The sequence below is a fragment of the Mytilus edulis genome, chromosome 10 (genome assembly GCF_963676685.1).
Source record: "Mytilus edulis chromosome 10, xbMytEdul2.2, whole genome shotgun sequence".
Classification (NCBI taxonomy): Eukaryota; Metazoa; Mollusca; class Bivalvia; order Mytilida; family Mytilidae; genus Mytilus; species Mytilus edulis.
The window spans coordinates 67,234,969-67,255,892 of NC_092353.1; the positions used below are offsets into that span (position 1 = coordinate 67,234,969).

The 20,924-nt window shown below is 31.7% G+C and overlaps 1 long non-coding RNA gene across 1 annotated transcript; it reads right to left on the minus strand.

The window, feature by feature from the left end:
- Positions 1-7,341: 7,341 nt before the first annotated feature.
- LOC139492522 (uncharacterized) lies at positions 7,342-20,071 on the minus strand. The gene is made up of 3 exons (XR_011656875.1): positions 19,738-20,071; positions 17,211-17,287; positions 7,342-8,315 (listed from the first exon to the last, which is right to left on the minus strand). It is a non-coding gene; the product is annotated as an uncharacterized lncRNA (long non-coding RNA).
- Between the last annotated feature and the right edge of the window lie 853 nt (positions 20,072-20,924).

A 20,924-nucleotide genomic window follows, 5' to 3' on the forward strand; every position in this document is an offset into this window, starting at 1 on the left:
TAACCTTGTGAAATTTAATAATTTATTACCAACAGAGACATGTGTTAAAGAAGATTGTTACCCTCTTATTAACAAACAACAAATTATTAACATTTACAGTTTTATCAATTCGTTTAATGTGTTTAATGTGTTTAAGCTTTTGCCATTTGATTAGGAACTTTCTGTTATGAGTTTCCCTCGCAGTTCAGTAGTTTTATTATTTTAATTTTCATATGAAGTGTGATCAAATACCTCACAGTCTTGTGACAATACAAGCTTTTTGGAACAGCCACGATATCATATCTTTTAGATATTTGTTAAAGAACTTAAAATACACCATTGTTCTTTTACACATAACCCTTTGACAGCTTATTGCTGTAGAAACATTTCCTACTGTTTGCTGGTAAACCATATTTTGATGGTATATGGCATTGGATTGTAGATATCAGGTTACATTATCGTCCATGCTGACATCGCTGTCACACGTTTATTGATATATACATCTATGTGTGTTAATAATGGATTTGCTGTTATTGTAAAGTTTGCGATACATTGTTAAACCTTTTATAGCAATGAAAATCTTGCTTGTTTTGTTAATTGTTATTTTTACTTGTATCATAACATTTAATTTTTTGTATAATATGGATCCCTTTATTTTCTGGGGAAGCAATCTTCGTTGATTAAGTAAAACTTGTATTTTCGAGGATATTTACATTCGATCTTTTGGCAAAGTCTGCATACATTCTTTTGTCTCAGGATTTTGGACAGGCACACACAGAAAGTGACGGGGACAACCATGTGTCCGTGCGCACTCTAGGAAGTCTAACATTACAAGGGCGTTCAGCTAGTAGTTTCAACTTAAAAGCCAATTGCAAAGGGGTCTAAGGTCCTTTCTTAAAATTTCATTTATGAACAAACATAAAGAACGATTTGAGGGGCATTCAAGAGAACCAAAGAACAAAATCAACAACAAGACCGGAATGAGACCAAAAATATCTTGAAATCCGCCTTACTCTAGATGCAATAAACACTTTTTTATTGATTTTTTAGCAATACAAATATAATAAAGCCAAAAATATTTCAGCTCATGTGATTCTATCCTGTTCATTATCATGTGCGTCTGGTAGCGGATCAACTAGAAAATTATAATTAGTAATAAGATGACAACAATGATATCTCATACTGGGTGCAATCAATGCCACGAACCCCTCAAAACTAAAAAAAAAATATTGCAAATTTACTGAACATATCAGTGGCAAGTGCATTACCTTTACAAATTATCCGCTACACAAAAGCATTTCAGACGAAGGTTTTATTAACACCAGTAAACTATTAAATTGTATATCATTTTGATACAAAAAAAGAAGATGTTGTATAATTGTGTCCATTTAAACATCAGAAAACCAAGAAGAAATAGATCACGTGAGAGAAAAAAAATGTAGTCTGAATCATCGGATGGATATCAATTAGATTGAAACCAGGTGTACTGATGGGATAAACATCTTTTGGCATGAGTGTGTAACTCCACTCAAGTAATATCTGTGGTCTCGTGTCAAAATCAGTCATGTCCGACTTTTGATAGTAAACAGTGAGTACTTGGGTTCATCGATTGAAGAAGAATGTAGTGACACTATAAACAAATTCGTAAATTTGAATTTGAAAATCATGAATCTTATTGTTTTTATCTGTTTTAAATCACAAGCACACAAATATGCTGCATGTTGTGTTTTATCAGACAAGTGCTATCAGCTTAAGTTTTTCGCAGTTTAGATTGGGAAAAGGCTATCGGCAACCATTAGTTCAGCGGCAAAATCCAATATATAAGTACCGGCCCACGTCCACTTGTATTTTTGTCCATCTGATGAGTTAAGCCTTTTTCAACTGATTTTTATAGTTCGTTCTTATGTTGTACTGTTATACCACTGTCCCAGGTTAGGGGGAGGTTTGGGATCCCGCTAACATGTTTAACCCCGCCACATTATTTATGTATGTGCCTGTCCCAAGTCAGGAGCCTGTAATTCAGTGGTTGTCGTTTGTTTATGTGTTACATATTTGTTTTTCTTTCATTTTTTTTTTACATAAATAAGGCCGTTAGTTTTCTCGTTTGAATTGTTTTACAATGTCTTATCGGGGCCTTTTATAGCTGACTATGCGGTATGGGCTTTGCTCATTGTCGAAGGCCGTACGGTGACCTATAGTTGTTAATGTCTGTGTCATTTTGGTCTTTTGTGGATAGTTGTCTCATTGGCAATCATATCACATTTTATACAATTATGGTAAAGGCATGAAACTTCGCACAACGTTAGTTATGATGCTTATAAACAACTTTGGATATAGAACCATTTAAATTATTTCCAAAAAGGTCGTCAAATTCAAAGTTACCACTAATAGTCAATAACCTATATCCTATTTATTGGTATGATTGATTTTTAATCGTAAAAGCAGGAAACTTTACACAGTGCTAGTTATGACGCGTACTTACAGTTTTGGTAAAGAGCCATATTAAAAAATAAAAATAATGGTCACCTTATTAAAAATGGCCAATAGTCAAGAGATAAAGTTCTATATTGTTGGTGTATTTCATCACTTAATTTAAACAGCTTGAAACCTTGTACAGTGCTATTCATGACGCTAACAAACATTTTGGGATACGGAGCCACCTAAAAAAGTTAACTGATAGTCGCCAAATTCAAAATAGCCACCAATAGTCCAGAGGCTAAGTCAAATTTATTGGTTTAATTGCTCTTTTTATAGTACAGCCAGAAACTTTGCACAGTGCTAGTTAAATAGTTAGGAAAATGGAGTCATTTAAACAAATTCCTAAATTGCCACCACATCAAAATGGCCACCAATAGTCAAGAGGTGAACTTCAATACATTTGCACAACTGACCACTTTATAATAAAAGCACGAAACGTTGCATGCTAATGAACATTTTTTGATATAAAGCCAACAATTAGAATCTAAAAGAAGCGTCTGTACCCCAACCATTGCTGTCTTTGGACAGCATGATTAAGTTTGGATTTAATGTTCGGGATCGTTCGTACCTGATCTACTGAAATACACATTAAACATCAGCCACTTTACTTACGTGTATGTTTAAAACAGCAACCTGGTAAATAATGTCATAAAAAAAACTCGATCAAACATTCTGAAATAGGAAAAAAAAACATTGCATACAATGAAAATAACTTGGTACGCTGTCCTTGACCTACATTCACCAGGAGCGCTTAAAACCCGAAACATGGACGTCAAGGATGTATTGAATAAATCTAGAATAGTATAATTAGTAAATGCTTCTTTTTTGATTGATAACATACAAATATTTACTGATGTTCAGTGGTTGTCGTTTATCATGTTAATAGTGTTTCTATTCATATAAAGCAGACTTAATAAAAGAGCTTCTCAGGAAAATTGAAAATAAGCTATCATTATTCTTTAACTTCACGATCCTCTATATAGAAGATTTCCTCTCACTCAATAATTTAGAATAACATAACATTATATTGAAACTAGTTGAAATGGATCGGTTTACCCTTCTGGAGCAAAATTTACACAAATATTTTGGTTGGTTTCGTGTTGCTTGCTGTTTGGTTTACTATGCAGTGTTTTTCGTGTATCGTTGTTGCTATGGTGTAGTTAGTTTCTCTTTGACTAAATAGCTATTAATTTTTCTTTAATATCCTCTGCCTCTATTTACATAAACTATATTTAAGGATGTACTTAGGTGAGGTTTTGGAATCTGTGTCAAATGTTCGGACTCCTTGGTGTTTTTCCATACAATACAATGTAAAATATTTTGCCCCATAACACCCATTTATTTTTTCATATAAGACTTATTAGCTCATGAATGGTCATTTACCAAAATTTTAGAAGATTCTTGATTTTCTTTCTTTTGTTTTGAGACCAAATAATGCAAATGCAAATATAAGGTAAAAGTCCGAGTCAGCCTTTTCCCGCCACATTTTAAATCTCAAATATCTCGAAAAGGAGGTCCATGACCTATCAATATTTTTAGTTTATTTTAATCCTCAATTGATGCTCTACTAGCTTATAGTATCAATTTTCACTTCTTAATTTATTAATTTTCACCTAACCTCACCTAAGTACATCCTTAAGATACAAGTTTTATTAAGAAATGTAAACCTTAGGAAAAAGTCGAAGGAATGTTGGAAAAGAAAGGTGAAAGATACCAATGGGACACTGAAACTCATGCAAAAAAAAAAAAAAAAAAACAAACAAAAAATGACAACGCAATGGCTAAAACAAAACAAACAAATAAACAACAGTAAACTGAACGCAAGATATCAACCTAAAAAAACTGAGCAATACGGACCCCACCTAAAAAGGGGATGACCTGTGGTGCTCTAGAATAGTAAGCAGATTATGCTCCATATGTGGCATCTGCCGTGTTGCTCGTGTTAGTATAGCACTGTCTTAAGTCTATTATGTAGGCCCCTTTCGGGTGAAAGAGGATGGGATTGAAGTTAATACAATTGGAACATATCCATTGTTATCAATGAAATGGATGTTCTGTTCGTGATGGCGTCCGTAAAATGTATGAATGAATGATTTCAAATTCACTTCATGGAACTCTTGGTTGAATAGCTTTTGATTGAGCAGTAACCCTGTATCAAAGAAATCATGAATGGAAACATGAGGAGCTTGAAAAGTTGTTTTAACAATGAACCGAAAAGCCTGGTTCATCACAATACGACTTTTACCTGAATACCTGAATATTTTGACCCTTTTAAGTTTAAAGATTTACATATGATATTTCTTACGTAGGGTACATTTGATCAATAAAAAACAAGTTTAAATATTTCACTTATATTGGAATTGTAATTACCATAGGAAATTAGCACAATGATTGTACGTTCGATTTTTTTAATGTTCCTGTACATATAACAACGGTTAACCTTATACATTTTAGGGAAGCAATCTTAATTTACTTGTAGAGCTCATAATCATTATATGTTTCATGATACAGAAAGTAATTTTACATCATTAAAAGTATCATTTACGCCATCTTTAGCAATTTGCATTATAGGGATGTTTATTCCAAACATGTAATGGCATTTCAATTCTATAAAAATGCAAAATTCATTCAGCAGTATTTAATGTTTTTATTACTTAAATATTGAGATGAAGTCAAAAAGACAGGGCAAATTTTCTTTTAAAATATCGGGTTGTATTTCAACAATTCGTCCAGTTCTTTTCATTGACTTAGATAAATATGTTTTAGCATGAATACCATTGTGCAAAAACGGAGTAAAAAAACCGGCAGAAATTAGCATGCAATATTCTTCTGTCATATCATGTTTAAGTATGAATTATCAGCAGCATCAGTCGTCAAACGTTCGTGATTTAAAGCCCGGATTGTTGGCAGACTTAGCAGTACAAAGTGGCAGTTGGCTGATTTAGAGAAGAAAATGAACATAGTATACTACTGTTGCTTTTTTTGATTAAAAAAAAATATCTGACTCCAAGGACAATATAAAACAGAAAGTCCCTTAACAAACGGTAAAATCAAAAGCGCAATCACATCAAACGACTTAAAATACAACTATCATATTTCAGACTTGGTACAGGGATAAACACACGCAGCGATTGATGTATTAAAAAAAAATATGCAGGGAATTAACCATCAACAAAAGACAACAACAATATAGTAATGCACTAAATTGTGCAAAAATATATACTACACTAAAGAAACAAGACTAGTTATCTTTAACGAATTTCATCCGTAAGGAAACTATTCGTGTGTTTTATTTGGATTTTCCAAGAAAAGTATATTGTTAGGAATAAACTCATTAAAATGTCAGGATTGAATTTTTGTTTTTGCGACTGATTCGCGTTTCGTCTACAAAAAACCCATGAGTAACGCTCGAATAAAAAAGTTCAAAAGGTCGAAAAAAAGTTGAAGAACATGGAGAACCAACAATTCTTCAAAGTTTGCCAAATACAGCTAAGGTAATATATTTCTGAGATAGAAAAACCTTAAGTTTTTTTCAAAAATTCAAAGTTTTGTAAACAGTTGATTTACAATTGTGCCCATATCAAGGATAACTCGCGTCATCAAAGAAATGCTGACAACTATGCTTGTTATACCCTCAGGAAATAAAAGCTCCACCAGTGGTGGCATCAAAACAATGGTTGTAAATAAACTCATCATAGATACCATGATTGAATTTTTGAGGTATTCTTAGATCTTTTTTTTCAAGACAAATCGTCTAATTTGTTCATACATGTATTCATAATATCTTGTGAAATTTCAACCGAATATCGATTAGTATTGCGAACGGTTCACGCAGAGTTGGTAAAGTCGCTTGCTCTTAAAGACGAACCATTTGGTGTTCATACAAGTGTCGTTTTATTTTTTCTTCTTTTGTATATTGTCAATTGATTGTCGTGTTTTGAACATCAGTAAAAGAGCGACGAAAGATACTAGAGGGACAGTCAAACTCATAAATCGAAAATAAACTGACAACGCCATTGGCTAAAAATGAAAAAGACAAACAGACAAACATGACACAACATAGAAAACTAATGCATAAGCAACACGAACCCCACCAAAAACTAGGACTGATCTCAGGTGCTCCGGAAGGGTAAGCAGATCCTGCTCTACATGGGTACCTATTGACCATCATTTATCTACATATTTTCTAAATGAGCATGATAATCAAATGCACTGTTTTTTTTATCAAAAAATGTAGTTTAAATGAGATATACGAAATAGTATAACACACTAGTACATCCGGAAACTTTTATATATATTAGATCATACTATTTTTTACCAAATTATTATGTAACTATTGTATCAAATGTGACCAGTTGTTGGTTACCGGTTGATATCAATATAACCATGTACCAACACATTTTTATCTTGATATTGAGGTCACACTTTAACTTACAGATTTTTTGTTTTTTTGAGTAGTAAATATTTTGCAGAACTGAACGTTAAAATTGATATTTATGTTAAAATTAATTTAATAAAACAGAGACCTTATCAAATTTTAAAGGAACAAAATATCCTAAAAGTTTTGCTAAATACAGCTAAGTAATCTATTATCTATATATTTGAACGTTACAGAATCCGACCCTAATCTATAACAGTACTGGCATTGCACCTGCATTACTTAAAATATATAATTCAGGACTGCTGAAACACTTAATTAAAAGTGTCATATGTGTCCACTTTTTGTAATCATAAATTGTTTCGGCGACTCACATCTATTAAATTGCTCTCAAGCTAAAATTCAAGTCTTCATGAGATACGTTTTTTAAAAGGAATAAAAAGTATAACAAAATAGTGAACTGTTAGTTTAATTAGACAAAGGCCAAATCCATAAATACTGAAAAATATAAATGTTAGACATTTATTTAAATACATTACACAATGAATGTCGATTTTGAAATTGTATCTCTAAGTTTGTCCTTCCACATTCCATTGGTACACATGTCAGTTTTCAAGTACCGAAGAGTACTTCGCAAGTATACATGTATCGAGGGATGATCTGCATTAAGCTGTCCTGTCGTTTCAATGATTCCCCGAATTGCATTTAGCCATCCTGTTGTTTCAATGATTCCCCGAATTACATTAAGCTGTCCTGTTGTTTCAATGATTCCCCGAATTACATTTAGCTGTCCTGTTGTTTCAATGATTCCCCGAATTACATTTAGCTATCCTGTTGTTTCAATGATTCCCCGAATTACATTTAGCTGTCCTGTTGTTTCAATGATTCCCCGAATTACATTTAGCTGTCCTGTTGTTTCAATGATTCCCCGAATTACATTTAGCTTTCCTGTTGTTTCAATGATTCCCCGAATTACATTTAGCTGTCCTGTTGTTTCAATGATTCCCCTAACTGTATTTAGCTGTCTTGTTGTTTCAATGATTCCCTAACTGCATTTCGCTGTCCTGTTGTTTCAATGATTCCCCTAACTGCATTTAGCTGTCCTGTTGTTTCAATGATTCCCCTAACTGCATTTAGCTGTCCTGTTGTTTCAATGATTACCATAACTGCATTTATATGTCCTGTTGTTTCAATGATTCCCTAACTGCATTTAGCTGTCCTGTTGTTTCAATGATTCCCCTAACTGCATTTAGCTGTCCTGTTGTTTCAATGATTCCCCTAACTGCATTTAGCTGTCCTGTTGTTTCAATGATTACCCTAACTGCATTTATATGTCCTGTTGTTTCAATGATTCCCTAACTGCATTTAGCTGTCCCGTTGGCTCAATGATCCCCCAACGGTTTCATAAATGCACTTAATAAGACAGGAATTTCTTACGTCGTCTTTCTGCACGTTTAAGACATTGCCCACAAGATTTAACCTGAAATAATACGGAAGACGGATAATCAAAGTACTCTTAATGTAAATGCATCATGAATGCGGTTAATATTAATTATGTATTTCTTTATACCTAAAAATGCTTTATAACACCGTTTTCATTTATCGCATATTATTGTTAATAGATAAGGTTTTATAAAATCTAACATTGCTGTCAAGGCACTTTTTAAAAATGACATGTCTTCGAGCAAGACCGGTGTTCAAAGATCAAATAGACACTTAATTATTAAATCCAATTTAAAATGTAACAGTTTGTTGTCTAACAAATTGGAATTTATTGTCTTCAAATTCCAATGAAGATATGACAGGTATTAGCAGAATATAGCAATAGACGTGTGAGATCTAAAGATTTATTCATTCGTGTGGCATTGTAAAATAAATAGTATTAAGCGATTAAAAAAATGGCAATATTTTGAATTGGAGTTATCTTCCCTTGGTCATAGATTGAATTATTTTGCAAGTAAAACTGTTATGTGTTCAAGTATGATAATACACATACGTATCTTTTTATAATTTGATTATCTGAACACATGTTATTGATGAATTAGTTGACTTTACATGAACAGAATATACAGAATGAACACCTTTTTTTCAAAATGCTAAGTGGTGTAGAAATTAATCCTTGAATATATCTGTCATAACATCATGCAGGTTTTGTGGTTGCATTTAGAGCTATATTTTACCTTATAATAAGTATAAAGTAAGCTTGTTCTTTTCAGAAAGTATAAAGCAAATTAGCATTAGACGATGATAAGGACTGGTGTAATTGGTGTATAATCAATATTTAACTTTCCATGAGTTTGTTTATACGTAAAGTTCTATCCAATTTTAATTTGTTAATTTATCCAGGAACGAAAATTGCAAATTTTGATATAAAAAAGGAATACAATAGCCTTTATTTAATGATATAAATGATCTATAAAATACTATGCTAAACATTTTTCTAAAATTCTTATATACTAATGGACTCAAAATCGTTTACTTTTTATTTCCCGGATTTGCACAAAATCCTCTTTCGTTCTTCCGGTCTCGTTTTTCATGAGACTTTGAGTAAAAGAGAACCAAAAAGTTTTCTTAAATTTAACGCTTGCGGTTTGTTGCAAACATTAGGCTTCAATTAAAGTGCACATCATATTTATATACACCGATGTCTTTTACAGACATATTTTCAATCAAATACTAGCATTTATATTCGACAAGTGTGCCATATAAAAATATAAGTATTTTAGTGTATTGTTTTACAAACTCGCTTATACTTTTATTTTAAACATGCTATGAAAACAATAAAGTTATTATCTAAGGCTTTTCCTGTAGTAAGGTATGATCAATGTTAACATATCATTTTGAGAAATCATGAACTTTTTGCGAGGAATCAAATGATATTCTTTTCATCTGTTTTTGTATGTTTGCAAACACAGGCACATTTAAAATTAACAGCTACTAATACAAATAAAACAAAAGTTGAAATCTGTAGTACATCTTGACACGAACTCGTGTGCTTACTTATTAAGAATTTTTGCTTATAATAATGACATGAAATAAAGTCATTAGACACATGGGAAAAGTCGCACTACTTTTAAATCTACGATTTGTATGCTGTTTAAGTAGACAGAGTTGCCTTTCATACATCTCTGACACTTAATTCAACAATGACAACTGAAAAAGTTAAGATTTAAAGAAATGATGATACACATCACTATCAAACAAATAATTAACAGAAATAATAATTTTTAGCCATACATTTTCCCCTAAAAGACACAGTTTCCATTCATAAAACTGACAGGGACTATATCTATAGACAACCAATATACGAGTGACCAAACAGGTCGTTTTTGAAGAAAGAAAAAAATCATTTCTTCTTTTTCTATTAAGTCCTTTGATCTTCTCTTCTGCATTTTCTCACTTTATTATAAATGAAATAACATTTTAACTGCATGTTTGAAAATATGAAGTGTGCAACAAACAGAATGCAGGATAAACGTCAATGAGACAGCAACCTAGCGACAAAAATAAGCAAACGACATGTGCACGCTGAATATAGAAAAGGAGATGCGAGTTTCCCTCAATGAGACAGCATCCCAGCGACTACAAATATATATGAATGATATATTTACTTTGCTGATGCTACCACTTGTTTCTTTTTTTTTACTTTTCTACTGATAAAAAACTGTCCGCAACGAAAAAGCCGGTAGTGATGAAAGTGGCATTAAACACTAAAAAAGCAATACAATCAATCATGGTTTATTTCAGACGTGTCCTACATCGTTTTATGGTTTGGCAAACAAGAACCTGTTGAACGGATTTTAAATTGACTGAAAGCAATGTTTTGCAACACATACATTTTACTCTCTTCTTGGATAATGACTGATATATTTGTCGCTGGACATGAATCAGCTACATCAAATACAAATATTTCATCAATGCCTTGTAGAATTGATTGATTGGTTGAGAAACATATTGCTAATGTCATTTATATGCTTGACAAGCACTAGTATATGACTAAAAAGTATAAGTAGACTTAAGAGAAGGTAGGAAGGGTTAAGCATGAGATATAGGACCTGCGTTTATAGGTCTTAGTGTCCATATCTATTTAATATGGAGACCTTTAACTTTGAACTTTATATTTAAAGTTTAAACTTTATAATGGTAAAGTATGTTCCTTGTTTAACTTTAAGACGACGCCTTTATATATAGAATATTTTTTCTTACTACAAAAGGGTGTGGTTTATGTCCAAGGATTGCAAAATTTCTGAGAATATATCGCGCAGTCATTATTTGGATGCATCATTCGGTAGCTAAGTAGACATGTCGTTGAGAAGCACAAATGTACTACACTGACTGTGTCTGTAAAGATTCTATGTGCAAAAACGTAATAGAGTTACGTCCCTGCTATACTGAAGTCTGTAGGTTTCAGCTCTGGAGTTCCCAGTGAAGACATATTTTTGTATGTTTGCAAACACAGGCACATTTAAGATTAACAGCTACTAATACAAATAAAACAAAAGTTGAAATCTGTAGTACATCTTGACACGAACTCGTGTGCTTACTTATTAAGAATTTTTGCTTATAATAATGACATGAAATAAAGTCATTAGACACATGGGAAAAGTCGCACTACTTTTAAATCTACGATTTGTACGCTGTTTAAGTAGACAGAGTTGCCTTTCATACATCTCTGACACTTAATTCAACAATGACAACTGAAAAAGTTAAGATTTAAAGAAATGATGATACACATCACTATCAAACAAATAATAAACAGAAATAATAATTTTTAGCCATACATTTTCCCCTAAAAGACACAGTTTCCATTCATAAAACTGACAGGGACTATATTTATAGACAACCAATATACGAGTGACCAAACAGGTCGTTTTTGAAGAAAGAAAAAAATCATTTCTTCTTTTTCTATTAAGTCCTTTGATCTTCTCTTCTGCATTTTCTCACTTTATTATACATGAAATAACACTTTAACTGCATGTTTGAAAATATGAAGTGTGCAACAAACAGAATGCAGGATAAACGTCAATGAGACAGCAACCTAGCGACAAAAATAAGCAAACGACATGTGCACGCTGAATAAAGAAAAGGAGATGCGAGTTTCCCTCAATGAGACAGCATCCCAGCGACTACAAATATATATGAATGATATATTTACTTTGCTGATGCTACCACTTGTTTCTTTTTTTTTACTTTTCTACTGATAAAAAACTGTCCGCAACGAAAAAGCCGGTAGTGATGAAAGTGGCATTAAACACTAAAAAAGCAATACAATCAATCATGGTTTATTTCAGACGTGTCCTACATCGTTTTATGGTTTGGCAAACAAGAACCTGTTGAACGGATTTTAAATTGACTGAAAGCAATGTTTTGCAACACATACATTTTACTCTCTTCTTGGATAATGACTGATATATTTGTCGCTGGACATGAATCAGCTACATCAAATACAAATATTTCATCAATGCCTTGTAGAATTGATTGATTGGTTGAGAAACATATTGCTAATGTCATTTATATGCTTGACAAGCACTAGTATATGACTAAAAAGTATAAGTAGACTTAAGAGAAGGTAGGAAGGGTTAAGCATGAGATATAGGACCTGCGTTTATAGGTCTTAGTGTCCATATCTATTTAATATGGAGACCTTTAACTTTGAACTTTATATTTAAAGTTTAAACTTTATAAAGGTAAAGTATGTTCCTTGTGTAACTTTAAGACGACGCCTTTATATATAGAATATTTTTTCTTACTACAAAAGGGTGTGGTTTATGTCCAAGGATTGCAAAATTTCTGAGAATATATCGCGCAGTCATTATTTGGATGCATCATTCGGTAGCTAAGTAGACATGTCGTTGAGAAGCACAAATGTACTACACTGACTGTGTCTGTAAAGATTCTATGTGCAAAAACGTAATAGAGTTACGTCCCTGCTATACTGAAGTCTGTAGGTTTCAGCTCTGGAGTTCCTAGTGAAGACATATTTTTGTATGTTTGCAAACTTTTAAGCACATTTAAGATTAACAGCTACTAATACAAATAAAACAAAAGTTGAAATCTGTAGTACATCTTGACACGAACTCGTGTGCTTACTTATTAAGAATTTTTGCTTATAATAATGACATGAAATAAAGTCATTAGACACATGGGAAAAGTCGCACTACTTTTAAATCTACGATTTGTACGCTGTTTAAGTAGACAGAGTTGCCTTTCATACATCTCTGACACTTAATTCAACAATGACAACTGAAAAAGTTAAGATTTAAAGAAATGATGATACACATCACTATCAAACAAATAATAAACAGAAATAATAATTTTTAGCCATACATTTTCCCCTAAAAGACACAGTTTCCATTCATAAAACTGACAGGGACTATATTTATAGACAACCAATATACGAGTGACCAAACAGGTCGTTTTTGAAGAAAGAAAAAAATCATTTCTTCTTTTTCTATTAAGTCCTTTGATCTTCTCTTCTGCATTTTCTCACTTTATTATACATGAAATAACACTTTAACTGCATGTTTGAAAATATGAAATGTGCAACAAACAGAATGCAGGATAAACGTCAATGAGACAGCAACCTAGCGACAAAAATAAGCAAACGACATGTGCACGCTGAATATAGAAAAGGAGATGCGAGTTTCTCTCAATGAGACAGCATCCCAGCGACTACAAATATATATGAATGATATATTTACTTTGCTGATGCTACCACTTGTTTCTTTTTTTTTACTTTTCTACTGATAAAAAACTGTCCGCAACGAAAAAGCCGGTAGTGATGAAAGTGGCATTAAACACTAAAAAAGCAATACAATCAATCATGGTTTATTTCAGACGTGTCCTACATCGTTTTATGGTTTGGCAAACAAGAACCTGTTGAACGGATTTTAAATTGACTGAAAGCAATGTTTTGCAACACATACATTTTACTCTCTTCTTGGATAATGACTGATATATTTGTCGCTGGACATGAATCAGCTACATCAAATACAAATATTTCATCAATGCCTTGTAGAATTGATTGATTGGTTGAGAAACATATTGCTAATGTCATTTATATGCTTGACAAGCACTAGTATATGACTAAAAAGTATAAGTAGACTTAAGAGAAGGTAGGAAGGGTTAAGCATGAGATATAGGACCTGCGTTTATAGGTCTTAGTGTCCATATCTATTTAATATGGAGACCTTTAACTTTGAACTTTATATTTAAAGTTTAAACTTTATAAAGGTAAAGTATGTTCCTTGTGTAACTTTAAGACGACGCCTTTATATATAGAATATTTTTTCTTACTACAAAAGGGTGTGGTTTATGTCCAAGGATTGCAAAATTTCTGAGAATATATCGCGCAGTCATTATTTGGATGCATCATTCGGTAGCTAAGTAGACATGTCGTTGAGAAGCACAAATGTACTACACTGACTGTGTCTGTAAAGATTCTATGTGCAAAAACGTAATAGAGTTACGTCCCTGCTATACTGAAGTCTGTAGGTTTCAGCTCTGGAGTTCCTAGTGAAGACATATTTTTGTATGTTTGCAAACTTTTAAGCACATTTAAGATTAACAGCTACTAATACAAATAAAACAAAAGTTGAAATCTGTAGTACATCTTGACACGAACTCGTGTGCTTACTTATTAAGAATTTTTGCTTATAATAATGACATGAAATAAAGTCATTAGACACATGGGAAAAGTCGCACTACTTTTAAATCTACGATTTGTACGCTGTTTAAGTAGACAGAGTTGCCTTTCATACATCTCTGACACTTAATTCAACAATGACAACTGAAAAAGTTAAGATTTAAAGAAATGATGATACACATCACTATCAAACAAATAATAAACAGAAATAATAATTTTTAGCCATACATTTTCCCCTAAAAGACACAGTTTCCATTCATAAAACTGACAGGGACTATATTTATAGACAACCAATATACGAGTGACCAAACAGGTCGTTTTTGAAGAAAGAAAAAAATCATTTCTTCTTTTTCTATTAAGTCCTTTGATCTTCTCTTCTGCATTTTCTCACTTTATTATACATGAAATAACACTTTAACTGCATGTTTGAAAATATGAAATGTGCAACAAACAGAATGCAGGATAAACGTCAATGAGACAGCAACCTAGCGACAAAAATAAGCAAACGACATGTGCACGCTGAATAAAGAAAAGGAGATGCGAGTTTCCCTCAATGAGACAGCATCCCAGCGACTACAAATATATATGAATGATATATTTACTTTGCTGATGCTACCACTTGTTTCTTTTTTTTTACTTTTCTACTGATAAAAAACTGTCCGCAACGAAAAAGCCGGTAGTGATGAAAGTGGCATTAAACACTAAAAAAGCAATACAATCAATCATGGTTTATTTCAGACGTGTCCTACATCGTTTTATGGTTTGGCAAACAAGAACCTGTTGAACGGATTTTAAATTGACTGAAAGCAATGTTTTGCAACACATACATTTTACTCTCTTCTTGGATAATGACTGATATATTTGTCGCTTCATATGTTAATACGACATTTTTTTTAGTTTAAATAAATAAAGGCAACAGTAGTATACCACTGTTCGAAATTCATAAATCGATAGAGAAAAAAACAAATCCGGGTTACAAACTAAAACTGAGGGAAACGTATCAAATATAAGAGAACTACGTCACAACAGAAACACAACACCAAAATGTAACACACACAGAGACGAACTATGATGAAACAATGGTCATTTTCCTTACTTGGTACAGGGCATTTTATGAAAAAATGGTGGGTTGAACCCAGTTTTGTGGTATGCCAAACCTCACGTTTTTATGGCAATGTTAATTATAACATTAAAATGACAACATTACACGACAGGGCTAATATAAATAAATTTGAGAAAATATTGTAAAACCTTTAACTGGTCATCCGATCTGATTTTTGTTCATATATATATATTGACCTTGATAAGGACTTTTACGATTGACATAAAAAATTGAAACATATCAAGTGTATTTTTACAAATTCACAAAAATGAAGACACATTTAAAAATATATGTGGTTATATTGTAATTGCAAATCTTCGTATGAATAATGTCAGTTCGTTGACGCAACACATGTCTTTCTTCCGATTAATACTTTTTCTTTTATATTTGAAAGTATTGTATTCTATTATTTAATGTGGGTTGTACAGATAATAACATTTATCTTACCTCCTATACATTTCTAGGAATATGTTTGGTTAAAAGCGACCTCGTGGAGACTGTGTATATTCCATATTAGGTTAGTAGGGAGGCGAGGCTTATTTCAAGTTAGTAGTGGATTAAAAAGTATTGAAAGTTCTGTTTAATATTGTTATATCAGGGTTGTTGACAATAAATATTTATCGTTTACATTAGTGTTTTAGTGCAGACCAATTGAAGAAAGTTCTTAAAATTGAACACTGTCTTGAACATTTTAATACAGAAATCAGAAGATGTGCTTTGATAGCAAACAAGACATCTTCAGTCTAAATTAAAAAAAAAATAAAAATAGTCGTTAAGATATATTTGTTACATATTGTGCTAGTGACCTTATATGATATATACAGGGTAGGTAAATTCCATATGGGGTTCGTGCTTCGCTCTCACTCTATATGGAATTTACTGACCCTGTATATATCATATTAGGCCACTTACACACTATGTAACTAATAATACCAAGACAGTAATATGACAGTTGTTGTTCTCTTGTTTCGTTGATTAATTATGTCCAACGTTGTCAGCTTTTATGGACCTCCTCTTTTTGAATTTGCCTTGGAGTTAATTGCTTTTGCTATACTATGTTTTAAAACATGCATACCGTACCTTGACCTATAATGGTTTATTTTTATAAATTGTGAATTGGATGGAGAGTTGTCTCATTAGCACTCATACCACATCTTCCTTTATCTATATGTTATGGCGTTTAAAAGAAGAAAACAAATGAGTAGAGTCATAATTATATTTTCCGTAATATATCTACTTGCAGTTCTGTTCAAGTTACTGTTCAACCAATTTACTTTGTATTTTATTAACACATCGTATTTCTTTAATTACAATAGGGATCATGTGACAATGTATAATATAGTTCTTTTCGGACTTTGAGGACACTTTTTTCAAACCAGTAGTCAATTATCTCAATTGTCGCCACTTAATTAAATTTCTCTTAAACTCCGGAAAGTTGTGCTTAAAATGTAATAATATCTTTGAGTTCATAGCCAAAAAAAAAACCAAACCATTAAGAAATCGTTAAACTACACTATGTGGTAGGATGTAATACATTATTAGGGTTGTAAAGTATAAAACAAAAAAAGGTTATTTAATAAAGAACCTATTTTTGTCATTCGATTACATAAAAGGATTAACAACTATACCTTCTTCTGTAAATGAAGACAATTCTTGGCTGTTTTATTGCCACATATTTCAAGATCAAGATCGTTAATGCAACAGTCTACAAAAATACAATATAAATCATTTGAAAAAAGCAGATTACAAGTTTGAAACAACATACACTGTATTATAAATAAAAAAAATGTATAGTATAACTGTCCAATCCCTTTTCGGCTAGCTACTTAACGATTTAAAATGACAGATTGGTTTATTTTATTTTTCTATTTTGTATAAATCATAAAATATACTCCTTTAGTTTGAATGTAACAGTTTGACTATATATAGTTCTTAGTCACACTTTATGAAATTGATATGCCCTATTTATAATTTTATGTTTGCTTAATGGTCTGTGTAATTCTTAAACCACAAGTATAGTGTATTTGTACCTGTATACCGTGTATTTTGATTTCGTGGTGTCAAAAGCTTCGTCAAAACGCGGGTTTTTATATACTACATATATTTGTTCAACTCAAGGTTCAAAATGTAACAAAAAAATCATTCAATAATGATAGAAAGCATACTTAATAGAAAGGTGATCGTCAATCGAAATCTAAAAAATAATATATATTATTAAGAACATTGAAAAACAATTGGATGACATTATCAATATCTTCTTGTCGCGAAAACCATACATATATATGAGTAATGAAATAAAGAATTCGGTCAAGGAAATGTATTAAATTATAAGTTGAATGAAATTAAATGCGGACCATCCTTGTATAATTTAGGCTACAATAAAATTGTATAAATTTAATAATTAGATCATTTTTTAAAATACTTTATTATAACATTAATTCAGCATTATAGTTGCATCGTATCTCCTGGGTTTGAACATTAATCTTAGACGCTGGTGATAGAAGTTGTTCCTTTGTGCATTTCCTTTTAATTGCCTTGATTTAAAACTGTTGTATTTGTTTATAAACGAAAATTGTTAACAAATTAAATGATATTAAATGTTTTATTAATAACTGTAGTTTTGTTTGAAATTGATGTCCGTTTGTCTAATAAAGTAGTTCGTTAATTAATAAAACGATTTAAATGCGGTAATTTATTTTTACTATTTGAACTTTTATTTCAGCACATTTTTCTAGTGATCCCCCACTTCATTTTAAAGATTTTATCATCTATAGTTTTCGCCTTTTTATTTTAGTAAGTCAGGACACAGGCCTTAAACTTTAACTGTAAATTAAAACTTTATAAAAATGGTCATTCCTACAAACTTTCAAATAGTACCTATACATTCTGTCTATGAGTTTGAAAAAAATGTTCTTTTAATTACACTGTTGGTTTGTAGATAAACAAAACCGCATTTCTGTAAATTATTATTGAAAATTGATAAATTATTATGTCTGCCTTGAAAGATATGATAAATTATTAAAAAAAAACAACGTCGTGAAAGTAAATGAAACAAATATCAATAAAAAAAACCCCACTTTTTCTTCTTTTCAACATTTTGTCTTTGTATTTTGTGTAATTGTTATGTTTTGTGTTGATTTTAATTAATTTCTTTTTGATATATTTGTTGATATACTTGATGTCGACCATTTTACTGTAAAAATTTGCATCTATCCTAATATGGTATTTTTTGTCACTAGATTTAAGTTCATTCTAAATATTGCAAATTTCAGAAAAAAACATTGAATGTTGCATATTTTACCGTTAATGTTATTACTAACACTGCGTCGGTGCCTCTGCTGGTTTACGGTTAGTCCCCGAGGGTATCACCAGCCCAATAGCCAGTACTCCGGTACTGGCATGAAAATACGGATTTTTTTGTATATATATATATATATATATAATTATTATAAATTAAGAAATGTATCTCCCTCATGCAAAGCTCTGATTCCTTTCACGGATTTGACTATACTTTTTGGACCTTTTGGATAATAGCTCTTCATCTTTTATATAAGCTTTGGATTTCAAATATTTTGGCCAAGAGCATCACTGAAGAGACATGTATTGGCGAAATGCGCATCTGGTGCAGGAAAATTGGTACCGTTAATGTTATTACTACCACTGGGTCGATGCCACTGCTGGTGGACGGTTAGTCCCCGAGGGTATCACCAGCCCAGTAGCCAGTACTTCGGTACTGGCATGAAAATACAGATTTTTTTGTGTTATTAAAATTTGCTGTTATAGTATTTTGGAAATTATTATAAATTAAGGAATGTATCTCCCTCATGTAAAGCTCTGATTCCTTTCACGGATTTGGCTATACTTTTTGGACCTTTTGGACAATAGCTCTTCATCTTTTATATAAGCTTTGGATTTCAAATATTTTGGCCACGAGGATTTCTGAAGAGACATGTATTGTCGAAATGCGCATCTGGTGCAAGAAAATTGGTACCGTTAATGTTATTGTTACGGCACATTTAAACATTTCCTTTTGAATAATTCCTTAGGACTTGTGATTTATTATTATTATTATTATTATTGTTATTATTATTATTATTATTATTAAAAATAAAATTCAGTCTTTTGAAATAAAAATTCTGAAGAAAGGAAACTTACCACAGTGTGCCATGCTTTGAGTGACCAGCTGAAAAATAACCAATATCAAAATTCCTGTTTGTACACACTTCATATTGCAAATAAAGCTGAGAATGAACTTAAGAGCTGTACGAAGCTTTTTCGTTTTATAGCCTTCAACCAACCTATATATAGTTGGAAAAATGTTGGAGGGAAAATGACATATTTGTTGCAATGCCTCAAAAATGTACACTCCTTTTGTATTAGTACTTTATATGTCGTTTGGATAGGTATACTATCCATCACTGTTTTAGTTCTACAAAAACTACTGTATATACCTTGGGTTTTCCAAACGGGGAATGTAGTAGGCTCCGGATTTAACTCGCCGCACCAACAATCCACTTAGTATACACAACAATGGAACATGGTATTAAACAATTTAACGAAGGACGAAACTTAAACATTTTAACCGCAAATCTTCCTAATGATTAAGGAACTCCTTTTATTTGATTAGTTCTCAATTTCAAAGTAAATATGATTTAAATATTGTGAGCCTGGTATAGTTTATGAGATAATTCAACCTTTAATACATATATCTTATAAAAAATCAAAATGTGGCCAATAAACAAAGAAAATGTAAGTATTATAAAAACGACATCGTTTAAATAGATACTAAATACATTAATGGCAGCTTTATATTATCAGTGTAAAATAGTACCTTAATGAAGTCATTAATCGTTTGTTATATATCAGATTACACGAAAAGCGATGATGTTCAACATTTGATAAAATACACATTTTCAGGATCGTAAAAGGAAAGACTAACATAGAAATTGTTGAAAATCGTTATATTTCTTTTTTCTTACTATTTGCAATTTTGGTTATCCGTCAGGTAAAAACAACTTACAAATGAATTGTAGGGACATATCATTCGTATATTTTTCCTGATTTATTTATACATGTAGTATGATGTTTTTATGCAATTATATAACGTATTTATATCTAATTGTCGACGTACGTAACTTGTCTGCGTTGTGTTGTATTATTTTCTATCAAAATCGAATTATTTAGATGTTTCACTTTATAATGAAAACAAAACCTAGACCTAGTCACATGTGGAGTAGGATCTGCTTACCCGTCCGGAGCACCTGAGATCACCCCTAGTTTTTTTGGAGTTCGTGTTGTTTATTCTTTATTTTACCAGACACTTAAAACCCTCCATCCTTTAA